Consider the following 16,104-nt stretch of genomic DNA (forward strand, 5'->3'; position numbering starts at 1 on the left):
TGGTATAATATTTATATGTTTCACTTAGAGGAGGGAGCAACACTTATCCTGAGAGACGACATCAGTGCTTTAAATGCTGTCTGTGAGCTACCCACAACATGTGTGTGATGTTCATGGACTGTATGTAAATAATACATGCAGCCATCACAATGTCAGCCATTGTTGTCTGGTATTTTGGCCTTGTAGAGACCAGAGTGTGCTGAGTTAGGGAACCTAATTATCAAGGAGTGCACACGAAAGCAGCAAAAATAATTTCAGTGGTCTATTTTCACTTTGTCATTGTGGGGGACTGTGTGTCTCCATACAGGTAAAAACATTATTGAATCCATTTCTGGAGTAAGGCTGTAACATGACATATTGCAGGGCTTCACCTCACAACATAAAGCACCTTGAAGTTAGTGTTGTTGTGATTTGGTGCCATAGAAATAAAACTGAATTGAAGTGAACTGAGAAGGACACATGAATCTAGAAAACGAGGCCTTTGGGTGTTAAGTTGTATTTCTTGTGCTCTTTAAAAGGATGATTTTGATTTTATAAAATGTCCAGGAGGCAAGTGAACTGTGCTCTATTCCTACTACACCGACTCTGTAACCCCAAGGAAAAAGAATTTTATATGTTAACAGTGATTATCTTATGAGTCATGAGCCGTTTCTGCGTAAGTAGCTTGTTGGACGGTGAGTTCACTTAACAAGCTGGCAGTAAAAATGCAAAGAGCCTGTTGAGCACAAAAAACTCTGGATTCTAAGGTAATTTTTTCAGACATAATTATCATAAATTTCTAAACCCTGTGACAGTCTGTGTGAGTGCACCAGTGTCCCTTTGTGCCAATATGTGGGCTTGGACAGCTCCCATGTGAATGCATACAGTGTGTATATTAGCCTTACGGCTGTGCAGGTATCCACACATTTTCTTTAATGGAGTTACTCACAGCCTCTTCCTTGTAGTCGCTTTCTTGCTATTTCAAAGCAGATGTAGGGGTGGGATGGAGGGGTCGGTTGGGTCATTGGTTTGGGTACAGACAAAGCCAGATCAGCGCTTTCCAGACAGCATGTTCCTCTTTATGCACAATGAGGTTTGGCTGTCTGCAGGGCTACATGCTTTGGCAACAGCAGCAATACTGGTGGCCTACAGCAAGGAGAAGTATGCTTCCTGCCACCTTGGCACTATAAACATGCACACAGACACCAGGTGGTGTACTGTATGTGTCTAGGGTTTCTGATAATACTTTAAGTGCAAGCTAGAGTCAAGCGAAACTCAAGTAGCTGCCAGTATGAATGAATGAAACCCATGTGTTAGAGGGTAGTGCATCTACTATCAGTGGCAACATTAAGACGTTCTAAACCCTGATTGTCTGAGGTCTAAATCTGGGAGGTCCAAGGAGGCATGAGTCTAGATGTAAACCCATGGCCCCTGCTGACTCAGCAAAGCTGTGACAATAAGAATTATTATTCCCTCTAACAAGAGATGGGCAGTAAGGCATTACAAGTAGGGCAATACTGTACTCGATTACTTTTTTCAAGTAACGAGTATTGTAAGAGATTGCCTTGGAGTATATGAGAGAATATGGAGTGCAGGAGAGTACGGCCATACAGCGTTTAAAGCTTGGACGTAGTTACATTACTTTGAGTTTGACTCTGTGCACTCTGTGTGGGAAGAAAACTTCTTTCTACAGAAAAAAATTAAACTTCAAATCTGAGCAAGCACCGAGCACACTGAATTTGAAATTCACAGAGAAACCCCCGGATCCCCCACTGACATGACCGCTGTGGCACCGGGCAAACCTCCACCCGCCCCACTCCTGCTAAACAGGTGACAATAGATTTAAGAGCAACAGGATTTACCATAATTTCCGCACTATAGGGCACACTTAAAATCCTTTAATTTTCTCAAAAATCTTCAGTGCACCTTATGTATGAATCCTTGTTGTGCTTACTGACCTCGAAACAATTTTATGTGCTACACGGCGCTCAAAAATCTGTAAAAAATGTTTTAGTACGACTTTGGTAAGCTACGAAGCCGCACCGCTTCATGGATTATTGGAGCATTACGGCTACCGTAGTCAGGAGCCTCACGGAGTAATCTGGGTCCAAAGCTCCGTCTGCTTCAGGTCCCAAAGTCAAACGAACAGTGCAGCATCACTGAGAGTTAAAAATCCATGAAAACAGAATTTATTACAGGTAACAGAGTTAGAAGTTAGCAGGAAGTTAGCAGGAAGTTAGCGCGCCAGTTTCCACCTAAACGTGATGTAGCATGTTCTGACTGAGAGATTTCTGAAAACATTCAAACGTACAGCTTTGCTATCACTTCCAACATAAATGAAGACAGAAAACTAAACAGCAGTGACGTTTGCAGGGTTACTGAAGTTGGACTAGCGGGTATATAAGGATGTGCTACGCGATCGCTAGCGACACAGCTATGTTAGCATAACATAAACAGTGAAGCTGGAGGACGAACACTAACTTTTTTCCACTCGACAAATGCAATCACATGGCAGGATGCTGTAAACAGACCAAACTTCAGTCAGGAGAACAACTGAGATAATCCATCCACAATACGAGGTTAGTCATTAATATACTGCAACAACATGAGAATAGAGCAGCTGCAGAGAATTCAACATTAATGAATCAATGGCACGGAAGAGGAGGAAGCAAGAAGAATGAGCTGAGTAAAGTTTGACTTATCTGACTGTTTTGTTTTGCTTAATGCGCCTTATAATCCAAAAAACACAGTGGTGCTGCTGAATCTTAGACTTTATTTATTTCCAGTGTTGGGAAGGTTACTTTTAAAATGTATTCCGTTACAGAATACAGAATACATGCCCGAAAATGTATTCTGTAACGTATTCCGTTACGTTACTCAATGAGAGTAACGTATTCTGAATACTTTGGATTACTTAATATATTATCGTGCTTTTTACAACAACGTGAATGTACTATTGCTGTGTGATTTATTACTATTACTGAAGGTCCGCGACTCCGAACTGTAGTAAAGGGACCTCTGACTAATACGGCGGGGTCCCTGTCGGCTCATAGCCGAAAACTAGCTTTACTTTGTTGTGTGGGTCAACTTTGCTAGTGAGAGACAGAGAGAGGCGTCGAAAGACTGCTCCAACGGAACTTATTGTTTTCGGAGGAAAACACGAACACGGTGTACAGTCGAGTCTTAATAGCTTACTTACAACTGGGCTCGTCAGGCACTCTTCTTGGCTGCAGTGGTTATTATTATATTTACATGCTTCCAGCTCCCGTTTTTCCTCGACGACAACTCGTACCTTTCCACTCGCCTTTTTCTCCCTCCTCGCGCTCACAGACACATAACGTGTATGGCAGTCCATTCTCCCTGCAACACGGACTATACTGCCCATGATGCTACATTCTTTAGAGCTATGCTTGTAGCATTCTGCCTGTTAGCTTAGCACAACAACAACAACGAAAAGGCGCTCTCTCACCCAGGAAACACACAGTCGCAGAAAGAGAGAGGGAGCGTCGCCCTGTAACCATGGCAACCGTAACGCTGCCGCCTGGAACGAAAGAACGTAGCTGTCAAACAAAACCCAAACAGTCCTGACCCGCGACAATATGAAACAGGAAAGTACCGCAGTGTAATCCATTTATTTCAACAAAGTAACTGTATTCTGAATACCACCTTTTTAAACGGTAACTGTAACGGAATACAGTTACTCATATTTTGTATTTTAAATACGTAACGGCGGTACATGTATTCCGTTACTCCCCAACACTGCTTATTTCTTCTGTGCTTTACTTGCATCTATTTGAAAGAGTGAGTGTAAATACAAAACATGATTTTATTTTATACGCTGGAATATACAGAAAATAGGTTTAAATGTTGGACAATTTCTTCAAGTCAAAGACAGTTACATATAATTAAAGTCATGGTTAATGCAATATGTATAAAGTTAAAATGTTAAAACTCACAAAACAATTTTTAAAAAGTTTTTACATTTGATTACATTTTTAATTGATGGATTATGCATAAAATAGAATTGGGCTGGAAGGTTTATTAAGTCAGGTTGTGTGCCATGTTTTTAAAAAGTAACTAAGAAATAAGTAACAAATTACTTTTGAAAATAAGTAGTCAGTAATTTAACTTTTTGGGAGGATTACTTTTTTGGAGAAGTAATCCGTAATAAGTAACTACGTTTTTCAAGTAACTTGAACAACACTGCCTCTAACACACATCGAACTGCTCCCTGAAAAATCCCCTGTTCACTTTCTAAAACACTGGGGTGAGGTAACTACAATACTTCAGGGGGTTAAAGTAGACACAAACATTACACTTTCAATGATGACGTTAGCATCGGAGTAACTAGGATATCATCAGGTGACAATGAGGCGTAGTTACAAATACTTTTACACTGAAGTAGCTGACAGAATCTGTTGGCCACAAAGATAAAAATCATTGTTACGCAGGGCTAAAGGTTTATATGGAAACATATTTATAGGTCAAATCAAATGTAGCATGTGTGGCTGCTGAAACAAGCACACTGGTGCTGTAGAAATGTCACTTCACAGCAGAGTTGTAGTTTAAATGACCTCTGTTCTCTGAAAAAAGTCCTGAACCAACGTCACTCACATGTCTTTATCATTCACTTTGTCACTATCATTATTAATCTCTGCCTCTCTTTATGGCGCCTTGGTCCTGTTTTAGATGGCTGCCCCACCCTGAGCCTGGCTCTGCTGGAGGTTTCTTCCTGTTAAAAGGGAGTTTTTCCTTCCCCCTGTCACCAAAGCACATGCTCTCAGGGGGTCGTATGATTGCACGGGTTTTATTTGTTTTCTCTGTATTATTACAGGGTATTTTCCTTACAATATTAAGCGCCTTGAGGCAACTGCTGTTGTGATTTGCTGTATAAATACAGTTGAATAAAGATTATTTCCTAAGTACTCTTGTTTGAGTCTGTTAGTTGGATCCTGCTAGAAACTTACTATGACAGTGAAATTAATAATGAAAAACTCAAAATACTAAAAAAGTGTGAAGTATGAACATAAAAATGTAAACAATGAGCAAACTAAGAATCAACAACAAACATCCAAAAACTGAAAACCCCTAGGTCCAAGACCCAGGACCACACAGCTGGAGGAGCTGGCTGGGAGTTAGCTGGGGCTCCGGCCAGTGTCACCTCCATTCTGCACGATACCAATGAGGCTGAAATTCTGGGCAGCCGTGATAAGGTGGAGAGGCTGAGCCATGGCTCTGTAGGAGAGCTGGACATGGCCAGCCCAATAAAAGAAGAATCATCACAGGTTTGAGACTCTGAGTCCAGTCAGGGGACACGCGAGAAAGGGTGATGTGACAAAGACGCATCAGGGTAACGAGATACAGGCAATGGTAGTAAAAGACAGAGTAACAGGAGGTGATGAAAAACTAAACAGAAAACAATAAGCAGCTATATCATAACTCTAACAAATAAAACTGAGGTCCTGACACACGAGGAGGTAACAGAGAGCAACTTAACACTAACACACATGTATGAAGACAGAAATGTGCACAGTAAGCACACTAAGAATCAAACCCTGGATCTAAACACCCAGGACCGCAACAGAGTGAATAGTCGCTTATACTCATGAACCAAAAAATTAAACACAGGAAAAGAGAAGAATATTTCCCGTTTGAGTCTCTGAGTTATTCAAAGGAAGCAGAATAATGTGTTTGGGAAATAAAACCTGGGTGCTGTCACCCTCGATTCTCGACTGTTTGAAGGAATGAGCAGCCAGTGGCATCCTTCAGAATCAGCTCTGTAACATCACTCTGATTGGCTAAAGAAAGGGGATCTGTAGATTTTAACTTTAAACATCTCTGCACGGATAAATCTACGTTTTGACATGGACTCAATTATCAGGGGGAGCTAATCCCAGAGACCCTTTTAACCTGAAATCTACCGTAAGGGGCCAGGAATAACCACACTTCCGACTTAGGAAATCAAAGACGGGTAATTAAAATCATAATGGGCTTGGTTAAGATGATTATCGTCAGGGCTCCAGATAAGGCAACCTCCAGCAGATTTCTGCCCTTTTTAAATATTTATGGAATATGATTAGTTTGCGGGGCCAGAGCCATGTTAAAAGGTTTAAGGATGACTTGCAGATCAAGAGATAGAAAATAAGCATCTTAACACGGTGAGGAAATGAGGGTGGAAATGATGAGGAGACGGAGGCAGAGAGGAGTGAAGAGAGACGGAGTGACCAGGTGTGCACGCCTACAATGTACATGTGTGTGTGTCTGTACATGTGTGTGTGTGTCCCTAAGGCCAGGGCTCAGGTTTGAAGAGGACTCACACAAATAAAGTCTGTTGGATAGATTAAGGATGATAATCAGCTGAGCGAGGGTCAAGCACACACACACACACACACACACACGCATGCACGCATGCACGCACGCACGCGCACACACATGCACGCTCGCATGCACACACAAACACACACGCACGCACGCACACACAAGCACTGCATTCATTGTTCTCTCACCGACTGTCATGTTCCAGATGTACAGACTTGTGATGGCAGTCAGACACAATGTTTTGTAGTTTGTACTGTAATGATACTGTAATAATAGTGTAATAATACTGTAATAATACTGCTTCATCTTTGGTATTCTGACAGTTTAGCGTATAAATAACAGCTGAAATAGAAATGTCCCCAGGGGTTTAGCCCTATCCAAAAAACATCAAACTTTTGCTGTCTTTGAATATCTGGTTTCTGCCACTGTGGAATTTCAAAATAAAAGCAATAAGTCAACTCATTATAATGTCATTACATTCTGTCATTATCGATGACTACGATATTTAGTGATTGTTTAGAGACACACTAATATATCTGCCAAGTATATGTATGCATTTGTATTCATGTATTTAAAATTTTTAAAATAGCTTGTACATATGTCATCAACCTTGCACGAAATATAAACGTATGGTGTATGGTGGGACCTGCACGGTGGGCATGTAACAGCACTGCTTGGTCAGAAGACCATTTGCCAAATAATTTCTGGCTATTGGAAGCAAAGAGGCAGATTAAGAACTGACTGGTGTGTTTCTGTGAATGGACACCACCAAACGATCTAGAGAGAGTATGTTAACCCGCACCTAAGACCGGGGTGATTTCACCCCCCCATAATCTATCCTCCCCTCCAATCATCCCTCCCTCACCAAAAACTCCTCTGTGCAGCCTCCAGTGTTTTCTGTCTCCATCTGGGCTCGATGCCAAAGGCCTCGCTGGCCTGATTGAGAGGCTGCGGCAGCCCTGCAACCTTCCCTCCTTATCTGCACAGATCTGCAGGCACTAATGGTTGGAAATAGCAGGGGGAGGGGGAACAAAACCCTAAATGCACACAAAAAGGGCCTCAGAGGGACAGTTGTCTTTGACATTACAGACTACCTCGGCAGTGCACCGGAATTTGTCACTCAGATCTTTGTTAGTTACACTCAGTTAAAGAGAGCTACAAATCCCTTTGAGGCAAAGATGATACAGTTTGACTTTGTAGCTCCTATTCTGCTTAGACACTGACACTATGGCCCATCATGCTTAACAAGCAATGAACGTATCTCTCATAGGTTACACATATACATGCATTCAAGGATTTTATAAACTCTTATAATGTCATCAAGAATTCTGCAGGTATAACTCTGAAAGCAGTCTTCAAAGTGTGGATGATTCTGGTTTCTATTGACCGCTGTTACATCATTTGATCTCAAGAAATGACAAAGATGTTAAACTGTCATCTATAAGCGCCAATATGTGGTTTAAATGTTTTTAGCAGTTTACTCACAAGGCCTCATAAGGCTATTTCAGTGTTCCCAGCAACGTCTCCACTCTGTATATTCCAAGTTTCAATAAACTACAGCAACTGATAACTCATCTACAACTAAACTAATCAGAGTTTATTTGAATTCAGTTTGAAAAGCTGCAGACGCCTGACTCTGAATGACACGTGGTTGGAGACCACTGCATTTAGCAAGTACTGCTGACTTTGAGCGCTATGTCTTCAAAGCTGGCCACGAGTCCTCTGAGTTCAGTCTTTGTCCCTTTCCCTGGAGTCCAGATGTGATCCCAGCTGGATGTGACCATTTACCAGCCCATACTTCCTTCATGTGACATGCCCTGCAGTGGGATGCCAAGACCCCTAGCCCTGTCACAAGACACACGCACGCACGCACGCACGCACACACACACACACGCACGCACGCACGCACGCACGCACACGCACGCACGCACACACACACACACACACACACACACCGGGGTCACCTCTTTCTATAGCAGTCAGGTTCCAGAAGGGTTATATTTCATCTTGTCCTCCCTCTCTCCATCCTCAGACTTACAGGAAACCGTGTGTGTTCACGTGTGAGACAAGTTGGTTTTCGTTAGATATCCTTCACGACTCGTTTCTTCGCAATAACCTGAAATCAATATTCTAGCACAAAGATAAGACTATTAGAAATGCAAAACTGAGTAGTACTCTAATGGAAAGAAAAAAATTGCTTGATACAGTTACTAACTCTACCTTGACCAGATTTGATACCAATTAAATTTTTTTAAGGATTGGGGTGTAATTTGGCAGTAAATTACACCCTGCCCGATCACAGGTCTTCTCTGAGCCGTGACATTATTCCAAGCTCCTTAATTGGGAAAACTTGTCCAGGGCATCAACTTTAGATGCTAATTAACAAGATTTAGGTGAATATACATGACACCTTTCTGCAAGCTGGCCTGAAAAAAAGATTTAAAAAGTTGGGCTGAAAAGTTTAAAGAGATGACAGGGACTCTGGCTTTTATTCAGTTGTATTTATATGTATGTAGTGACAATGTTGATTTCATGAAATTTAATCATGCAGAGTTTCAAATCAGTGTTTCAGACTCATAACTCACAGCTGTGACACAACCAAACATCAGTAATGTAACAAATTACCTGTGTGAGATATTTCACCTGTCTTTACTGTAGGAATAGACTGTGATCTACTCTCCTCCCATCTCTTTATGTTATGAAACATTGATGGTTAAAGCTGATCATTGCCACAACATGGCCGCCCCTCCCTGAGCCTGGTTCTGTTTCTTCCTGTTAAAAGGGTTTTTCTTCTTCCTGCTATCACCATGCTTGCTAGTAGGACGTCTTATGATTGTTGAGGTTTTCTCTGTTTTATTGCTGGGTCTTTAAATTACAATATAAAACACCTTGTGCCAACTGTTGTTAGAATTTGGAGCTATGCAAATATAACTGAATTGAATTAAATAATTAGCGTTAACTTTTTTCACCTCTTTTAGGTGCATAAATACAGATATGTAGAGTGAATTTGTCTTTTTATGAATCTTGAATTTGGCTTGGATTTCGCACAGAGAGGATACCGGAGGCACAAAACACCAGCTACTGGTAGACGGAGCGGTCACCCGACACTGCAAGACCAGACTGACCAACCTGTGCTCTGCCTGGATTGATTACAAGAAGGCCTATGACTCAATGCCCCACACCTGGATCCTGGAATGTCTAGAACTATACAAGATCAACAGGACCCTAAGAGCCTTCATCAGGAACTCAATGGGGATGTGGCGGACAACATCCCCACTGCTGCTCTGCATAGGCCTGAATCCCCTCAGTGAGATAATTGACAAGACTGGCTACGGATACCGACTACGGAACGGAGCAGTTGTCAGCCACCTCCTGTACATGGATGACATCAAGCTGTATGCCAAGAGTGAACGAGACATCGATTCACTGATCCACACCACCAGGATATACAGCAATGACATCGAAATGTCGTTCGGGCTGGAGAAGTGTAGTCGGATGGTAACAAAGAGAGAAAACAGAACTGAGGGGATTGAACTACCAGAAGGCAACATTGCAGACATAGAGGACAGTTACAAGTACCTGGGGATCCCGCAGGCGAATGGGAACCATGAAGAGGCCGCTAGAAAAGCTGCAACCACCAAGTACCTGCAGAGGGTCAGGCAAGTCCTGAGGAGTCAGCTGAACGGTAAGAACAAGATCCGGGCCATCAACACGTACGCCCTGCCCGTGATCAGGTACCCTGCTGGGGTAATAGGCTGGCCAAAGGAGGAGATAGAAGCCACTGACATCAAGACAAGAAAGCTCCTTACCATGCATGGAGGGTTTCACCCCAAGTCCAGCACCCTGAGGCTGTACGCTAAGCGGAAGGAAGGAGGGACTGGTGAGTGTCAGCACCACAGTCCAGGATGAGACAACAAACATCCAAGAATACATCACGAAGATGGCCCCAACTGACCGAGTGCTCAGTGAATACCTCAGGCAGCAGAAACCCAAGAAAGTGGAGGAAGGCAAGGAACCATCATGGAAGGACAGGCCCCTGCACGGTATGTACCACCGGCAGATAGAGGAGGTGGCTGATATCCAGAAGTCCTACCAGTGGCTGGACAAAGCTGGACCTGTATCCCCATGCAATGTTTGTGCTATATGTGTAAGGTCGGGGGGGGGTCCCATTTCACTGCAGGGCAACCTGCATGTGACGAATAAAGCTTTGATTGATTGAAAGACAGCACAGAGGCACTAATCATGGCAGCACAGGGACAAGCACTAAGCACAAGATCCATAGAGGCTGGGGTCTATCACACCAGGACATTTGGATAGATGTGCAACTGACAAATGTGCAGCAACTACATAATCCTATCATTTCTATTTGTTGGAAGAATTTTTCCTGCACCTTGTTAAATCCATGCTACAAAGAACTAAGGAAGTTCTGAAGGAAAAATGGGGTCGAACCTGGTGCGAGCAAGCCTTCCCTAATAAAATATCCAGTCAGTGTATGACATTAACGGGGATAAGTGACCAATGTGCAAAGTTAAAAAAAGAAAACAAAGAAAAATGCTCCTTTCAGTAGCGAAGCCTCAAGGCCTGGAAACGTAATCCCCAAACATGCAAACCTCACCTGTTCTATTTCCATCCCACATTTGTCCTTTCAATCAGCCCTCTTCCTCATTATACTCTTCCTTTTCTTTGCTGTGTGCCCAGATGGCGAAGCGTCTTGCAGTCATAATGCTGTGGTAATCCCTCCTGCACATGGTGCCCTCACTCTGGTAAACACTCTTCCTATTGTTTCTTGAGTTTGCTTCACAGTCATCCCAGCACTTGTGGCAGGCTAAACCCATGGCCTGTGGAGCTGGAGATACTCCATACTGTACATGTAGGTCTGAGTGAGATCCAGATTCCTTTCAGAGTCTTTGTGATGTAATGATGCATCGTATGGTGACCTCTGTGTATGGGTTGAACTGGAAAAGATGTAAAAAGCTGCTGTTAGAGACGTACCTGTGAAAAACTTTTGAAAAATGTTTGTTAAGAATGTTCCAGTGGTGATGATCTTATTATAAGGCACTTCTCTGCTGGGAGGCAATAGGTGATGATACGTGTATCTACCTGATAATTCCATGGCAACAGAGAAATCCAGCTGAATTCCCACCAGACTATGAAAAGCTGCTCAGGTGTAGTTAGTTGAACATGACAAGTTCACCTGGCCTCCAAAATCCATAGATCCTAAATTGGCCTATGGAGGAATGTTCTATGTAGGCACTGCCCTGTAACCTATAGGACCTCATAAATCCAACATCCCACTGCCAGAAATAACAGGAAACCACATCCCCACTGATGTCACCGATTCAGAGCCTTCACTCCATAAAGAATAGTCTTCTAGCGCACACTGGAGATTATCCTTGGAAGCCTGAAACATACACAAACACACACTCACAGAAAAAGAAAAAAACTTTGAGCCAGCAGAAAGTATTTTGTAAGCAAATATTTTAGAACAAATGATGCTCCATGTGTCATCTGTATATTTACGATGGCTCAAAGACATGGCTGTGTGGGTCTAATTAAAAATGTGAAAGGGTTAGCAGCCTGCCGCTCATTGCCAGCTCTTGGCAGCTCTCCTGTCAGGCAGCCAGCTGTTTAGTCCTGCCCTGAATTATTGCCAGACCCACTGGCAGACATTGTGGGATTGGCAGGGCTGGGCAGAGAGCTACTGTGTTCTAGTGAAGTAAAGAGGAAATAAAAAAAGGAGAAGCCTCACTTTCCTTTAGCTTACAACCAACAGACAGTTATACAGGATCACACGTGCTGATGTTCACAACAGTTTTCAGTTTAACTGAAACAATGACCTCGTACAAATAAAGGTAACTTTTCATGTACATTAATAAGCATCTTTTAGTGTAATCATCTGGCGTGCATAGCAGACACGTCACAGTGAAATGTCTTGTGATAAAGTCCTAATGTTCGTTTATGTCCTCTGGCCTGCACCACACACTGCAAGGTCACAAGGGAACAAATGTATTTCTGCAGAAATATTAATGCCCTTTTTACATAATATAAATAACATTATTTTAAACCTACCTCCAACCATATAAAGTCCATGAAATATAGGACACAGAAGCATCTATTGCACAGGAAGAAATACCATCAAATAGGCACGTTTATACTACAGTGAAATGTGTCCGCTTCCTGAGGTTTTTTTTTTTTTTTTGCGTATTTGTTCATAATTGAATTTTGTTGAATTACAGGATGTTGGTAAATGACAAACATCAAACGTGACTAAAACAGCTCAAATGAACTTAACAAAACATTAATGGCAACTTAGTGACGATAAAACATTATGACGAAGAAAATACAGAATAATTAAAACTAGAAATGAATTTTACAAAACAGAATAAACACTGAATCAAAATAAAAGAGCTCGTTTGAACAAGAAGGTGAGGTGTGTTTAACATGGGTCCGGGTCATTTGTACCAAACAGGAGGAAAATAAAATGCTCCAACTAGCACACAGCAGCTCACAGTGTTTGTCAGTCCACTCGAAAGGCTCCAGAAGACATCAACACCACCAACCGTGTCAAGAGGTTCATTTTACTGGCTCAGATTAGTCGAGGGGAAGCCAAGGTACACTTCCTGTATCGATACACCGTGTTGATTAGCCACGCCCCCAACTTTAAGTCTTACCCGTATCCATACGCATGACTCATTGAAAACATCACCCTGTAGCAAACTGTTATGAAAAGAAACTGTCTTTTAAACCAGGCTGTAAAAATGAGGCGAAGGCCTGAAGGTGGAGCTCAGGATGCTGTGAGCCGACAGGGCTAACCATCGTGCTGCCATTCTGCCTTAAAAATAAGAAATGATAAAATAACTACAAGGTACAACATTAAATGAAATGATTACAGCTCAGTGGGTGATTCAGGTCTTCTTGTTGACACTGTGAGTGTTATAGTATATCAAAGGATAAATCCATTAAAAAGTAACAATTCTAACAATAATAATAATAATAATAATAATAACTGATCCATAATCAAGCAACTACAAAGAGACTAATAACAATAATTAAAAACCCTTTTTTTTTTAAATTCTCTTCGTAAAATAATAAAATACAAAGACGTTTGAAATGAACAAAGTGTGACAAACACAGATCCATCTTTGGTCTGACTCGTCTGCTTCTGCACTGCCCTAATCCTCCTCCTGTAACAGGCCTGAACATCAACACTCCCCAGGTTTCATCCTCCTCCAATCTGCTCTCTGATCATCATGCCTCCTCCGCCCCGTCCCTGCCTGCATTGTTTGTGTATAATTCATTATTTCCGTTAAGCGTACAGGCCCTGGATGCACGACCCAGACCGAGGACTTCAAATGTTTCCCCCGGTGCTGTCGCCATTGCATCTTTGCACTGAACTCAACCCACTTTATAGCTCTGTGTGTTTTTCCTCCATCTTCAAATGCTGTGTTTGAAAAAAGGAAAGAAAGGAACCAAACAGTGATGCTGTGTGCAGACAACAGCTCACAACAACAAAGACCGTCACAAACCCCCACCCAGCACACACACACACACACACACACACACACACACACGCACACACCTCTAGTTCTTGATTCCTGCTCCTCTCCTTCTATTATCTTGTTTCTCCAAAAGCGATGCATTTATTTGTTCTCCTTTTGTTTTGCTCAAGAGACATTTTTTTCTTTCCTCCCTCCTCATGTCCCCCCTCCCCCCTCTCCCCCCTTGCTCTGCCTTATGCTCTCTCTCTCTCTCTCTCTCTCTCCCTCCCTTCTTTTTTGTTTTCCTCCACTCGGAGGCTCGTGGACCAAAAGCTCATAATCATTTCAAAAGTCCTTTAAATATATAATAAGACTTCTGCATTGTTATAAACAACATGTCACAGGCAGAGCATCAACATGGCACGGTCCACACACACACACACACACACACACACACACACACACACACACACACACACACACACACACAGTTATGTTTCTCAGACTCGTCCTTCTGTTTTCCACCACTGATGCACTTTGGGAAAGCAGGTGAATGACATCAGCGATACTAAATTATACATATTACTTATTAAAAGCTTATAAAGCGATGCTGTTAATATTCACCTCGTTCCTCAGACACATTATTTAAATCTACGGAGCCACAATCAAAGTAACAAGAATATTTCAAGCCCAACTAAACATCAGAGTAATCCTTTACCTCATGCACAGAGGGTCAGAATAGTTCTTAATGCCTAAATAAATAAAGCTGTCCATTAGATATGCACAGTCCACGCTGTTTGGTTACAAAAGATCACAGTTTGTATGACGACATGTTCATGTGAGAAAGTGCAGTTTTCTTCTGGTTGAAACTCTTGAGCTCGATCAGTAAATGCACAGCGTCCAGTGCTCCTGCTGTTCCTGAGTTCATGAATTGTTTATAAATTAGCCGACTGTAAAAAGATTGCACACACACTCTGATTGTGGCCTAATTACATAGCTTGGTAGTTAATCCTGCCCTGTTGTTTCACCGTTAAAGACAAGTGAACTTTTCTTTTGATTTTTGTCTGATAAAGTATTTACTTGTGTATTTATACCAGGACATGAAAGAAAAACTTTCAATAACAAAAGAAGACACATTTTGACAGGATTTTACAGTTAGGGGTGGTTAACACGACCTCCAGCACCTTCTGGTTTCTCGTCTGACAAATTACAGTTATTAACAAATATTGTTCTAATTTTTAGTCTTATAAACTTGATATTTGGAGGATTTAGGACATTTTTATTATTTATTATTATTCATTTACTGTAATGGCCAACCTTTACAAGAAGACCTTGAAGTAGTGAAAGAGTCTTTGCATATCTAAACGTGTCTGTCATTATAGCGCAAAATGATCGAATATTCATGTAAATTAGTCACATAAATACGTTTGTATTGAGATTGTCTTTTTGATTTTTCTACATAAGGACAGAAATATAATATTTTGTCCTTGTGAATTTAGTACAAAAGTACTGGTCGGTGCCTGGACCACAGGGTGTCAGTGAGAACTATCTGTCACTCCTAACTCGGCTTTTTTCTTGTGTGTCTTTCACCACACAAACCATGATGTGTTGTTAAGAAAAACGAAGTCGTTTCCACTGACGAAAGGCAAAACCCAAAAAGCTAGTGAGAATAAATACAGTAACAGCAGTACGGTGATGCCCTGGGACTTGTTTGGCCCTTTTCACAGCTGATAATCATGCATTTTGGACGTTTACTACAGCAAATGGATTATCATGGAACCAAAAAAAAAAAGATTATCAGAATAAATCTGTATCTCCCACAGCAGGAACAAGATATCAAATTCAAATCGAGGATTAATTCAGCTGTAAATCAATTTTCCCCTGTCTGCAGATTTTTTTAAATCATTACATCAACCTCCTGCTTTCATCCCAGCCAGGAAATAGCAGCTTCATATTGTTCATATGCCTGGTGGGTGTCACCCTGCATCTGAATGTCGGGCTTTGCTCTAACTAACATTTCAGAGCTCCCTGACACTGTTTGCATGTAAACACGCTGCAGAGAAACGGCCTTTTCTCTCCAGAAAGATGCTGTTTAGAGGAAATTGAGAAGCTCACCCCTGGCACTGTTTCTCTCCATAAATCTTTGAGCGTGTGCCTCTTGGCTAAATGACTTTGTACTGACAAAATGTAACCTCAGTCCCACCCTGCAAGCTGTGAGAATGTAGAGAGACATGGAAGAAACAAATGGGAAGATTTTAAACTAAAGCAAAACCTTTTATTATGTTTTCTGAATGTTTGGCTCCACGTTCTGTGGGAATGGAGGGAGAAA

The sequence above is a fragment of the Diplotaxodon limnothrissa genome, linkage group LG19, assembly GCF_057381915.1.
Source record: "Diplotaxodon limnothrissa isolate DT_005_m linkage group LG19, D_limnothrissa_male_GT1.1, whole genome shotgun sequence".
Classification (NCBI taxonomy): Eukaryota; Metazoa; Chordata; class Actinopteri; order Cichliformes; family Cichlidae; genus Diplotaxodon; species Diplotaxodon limnothrissa.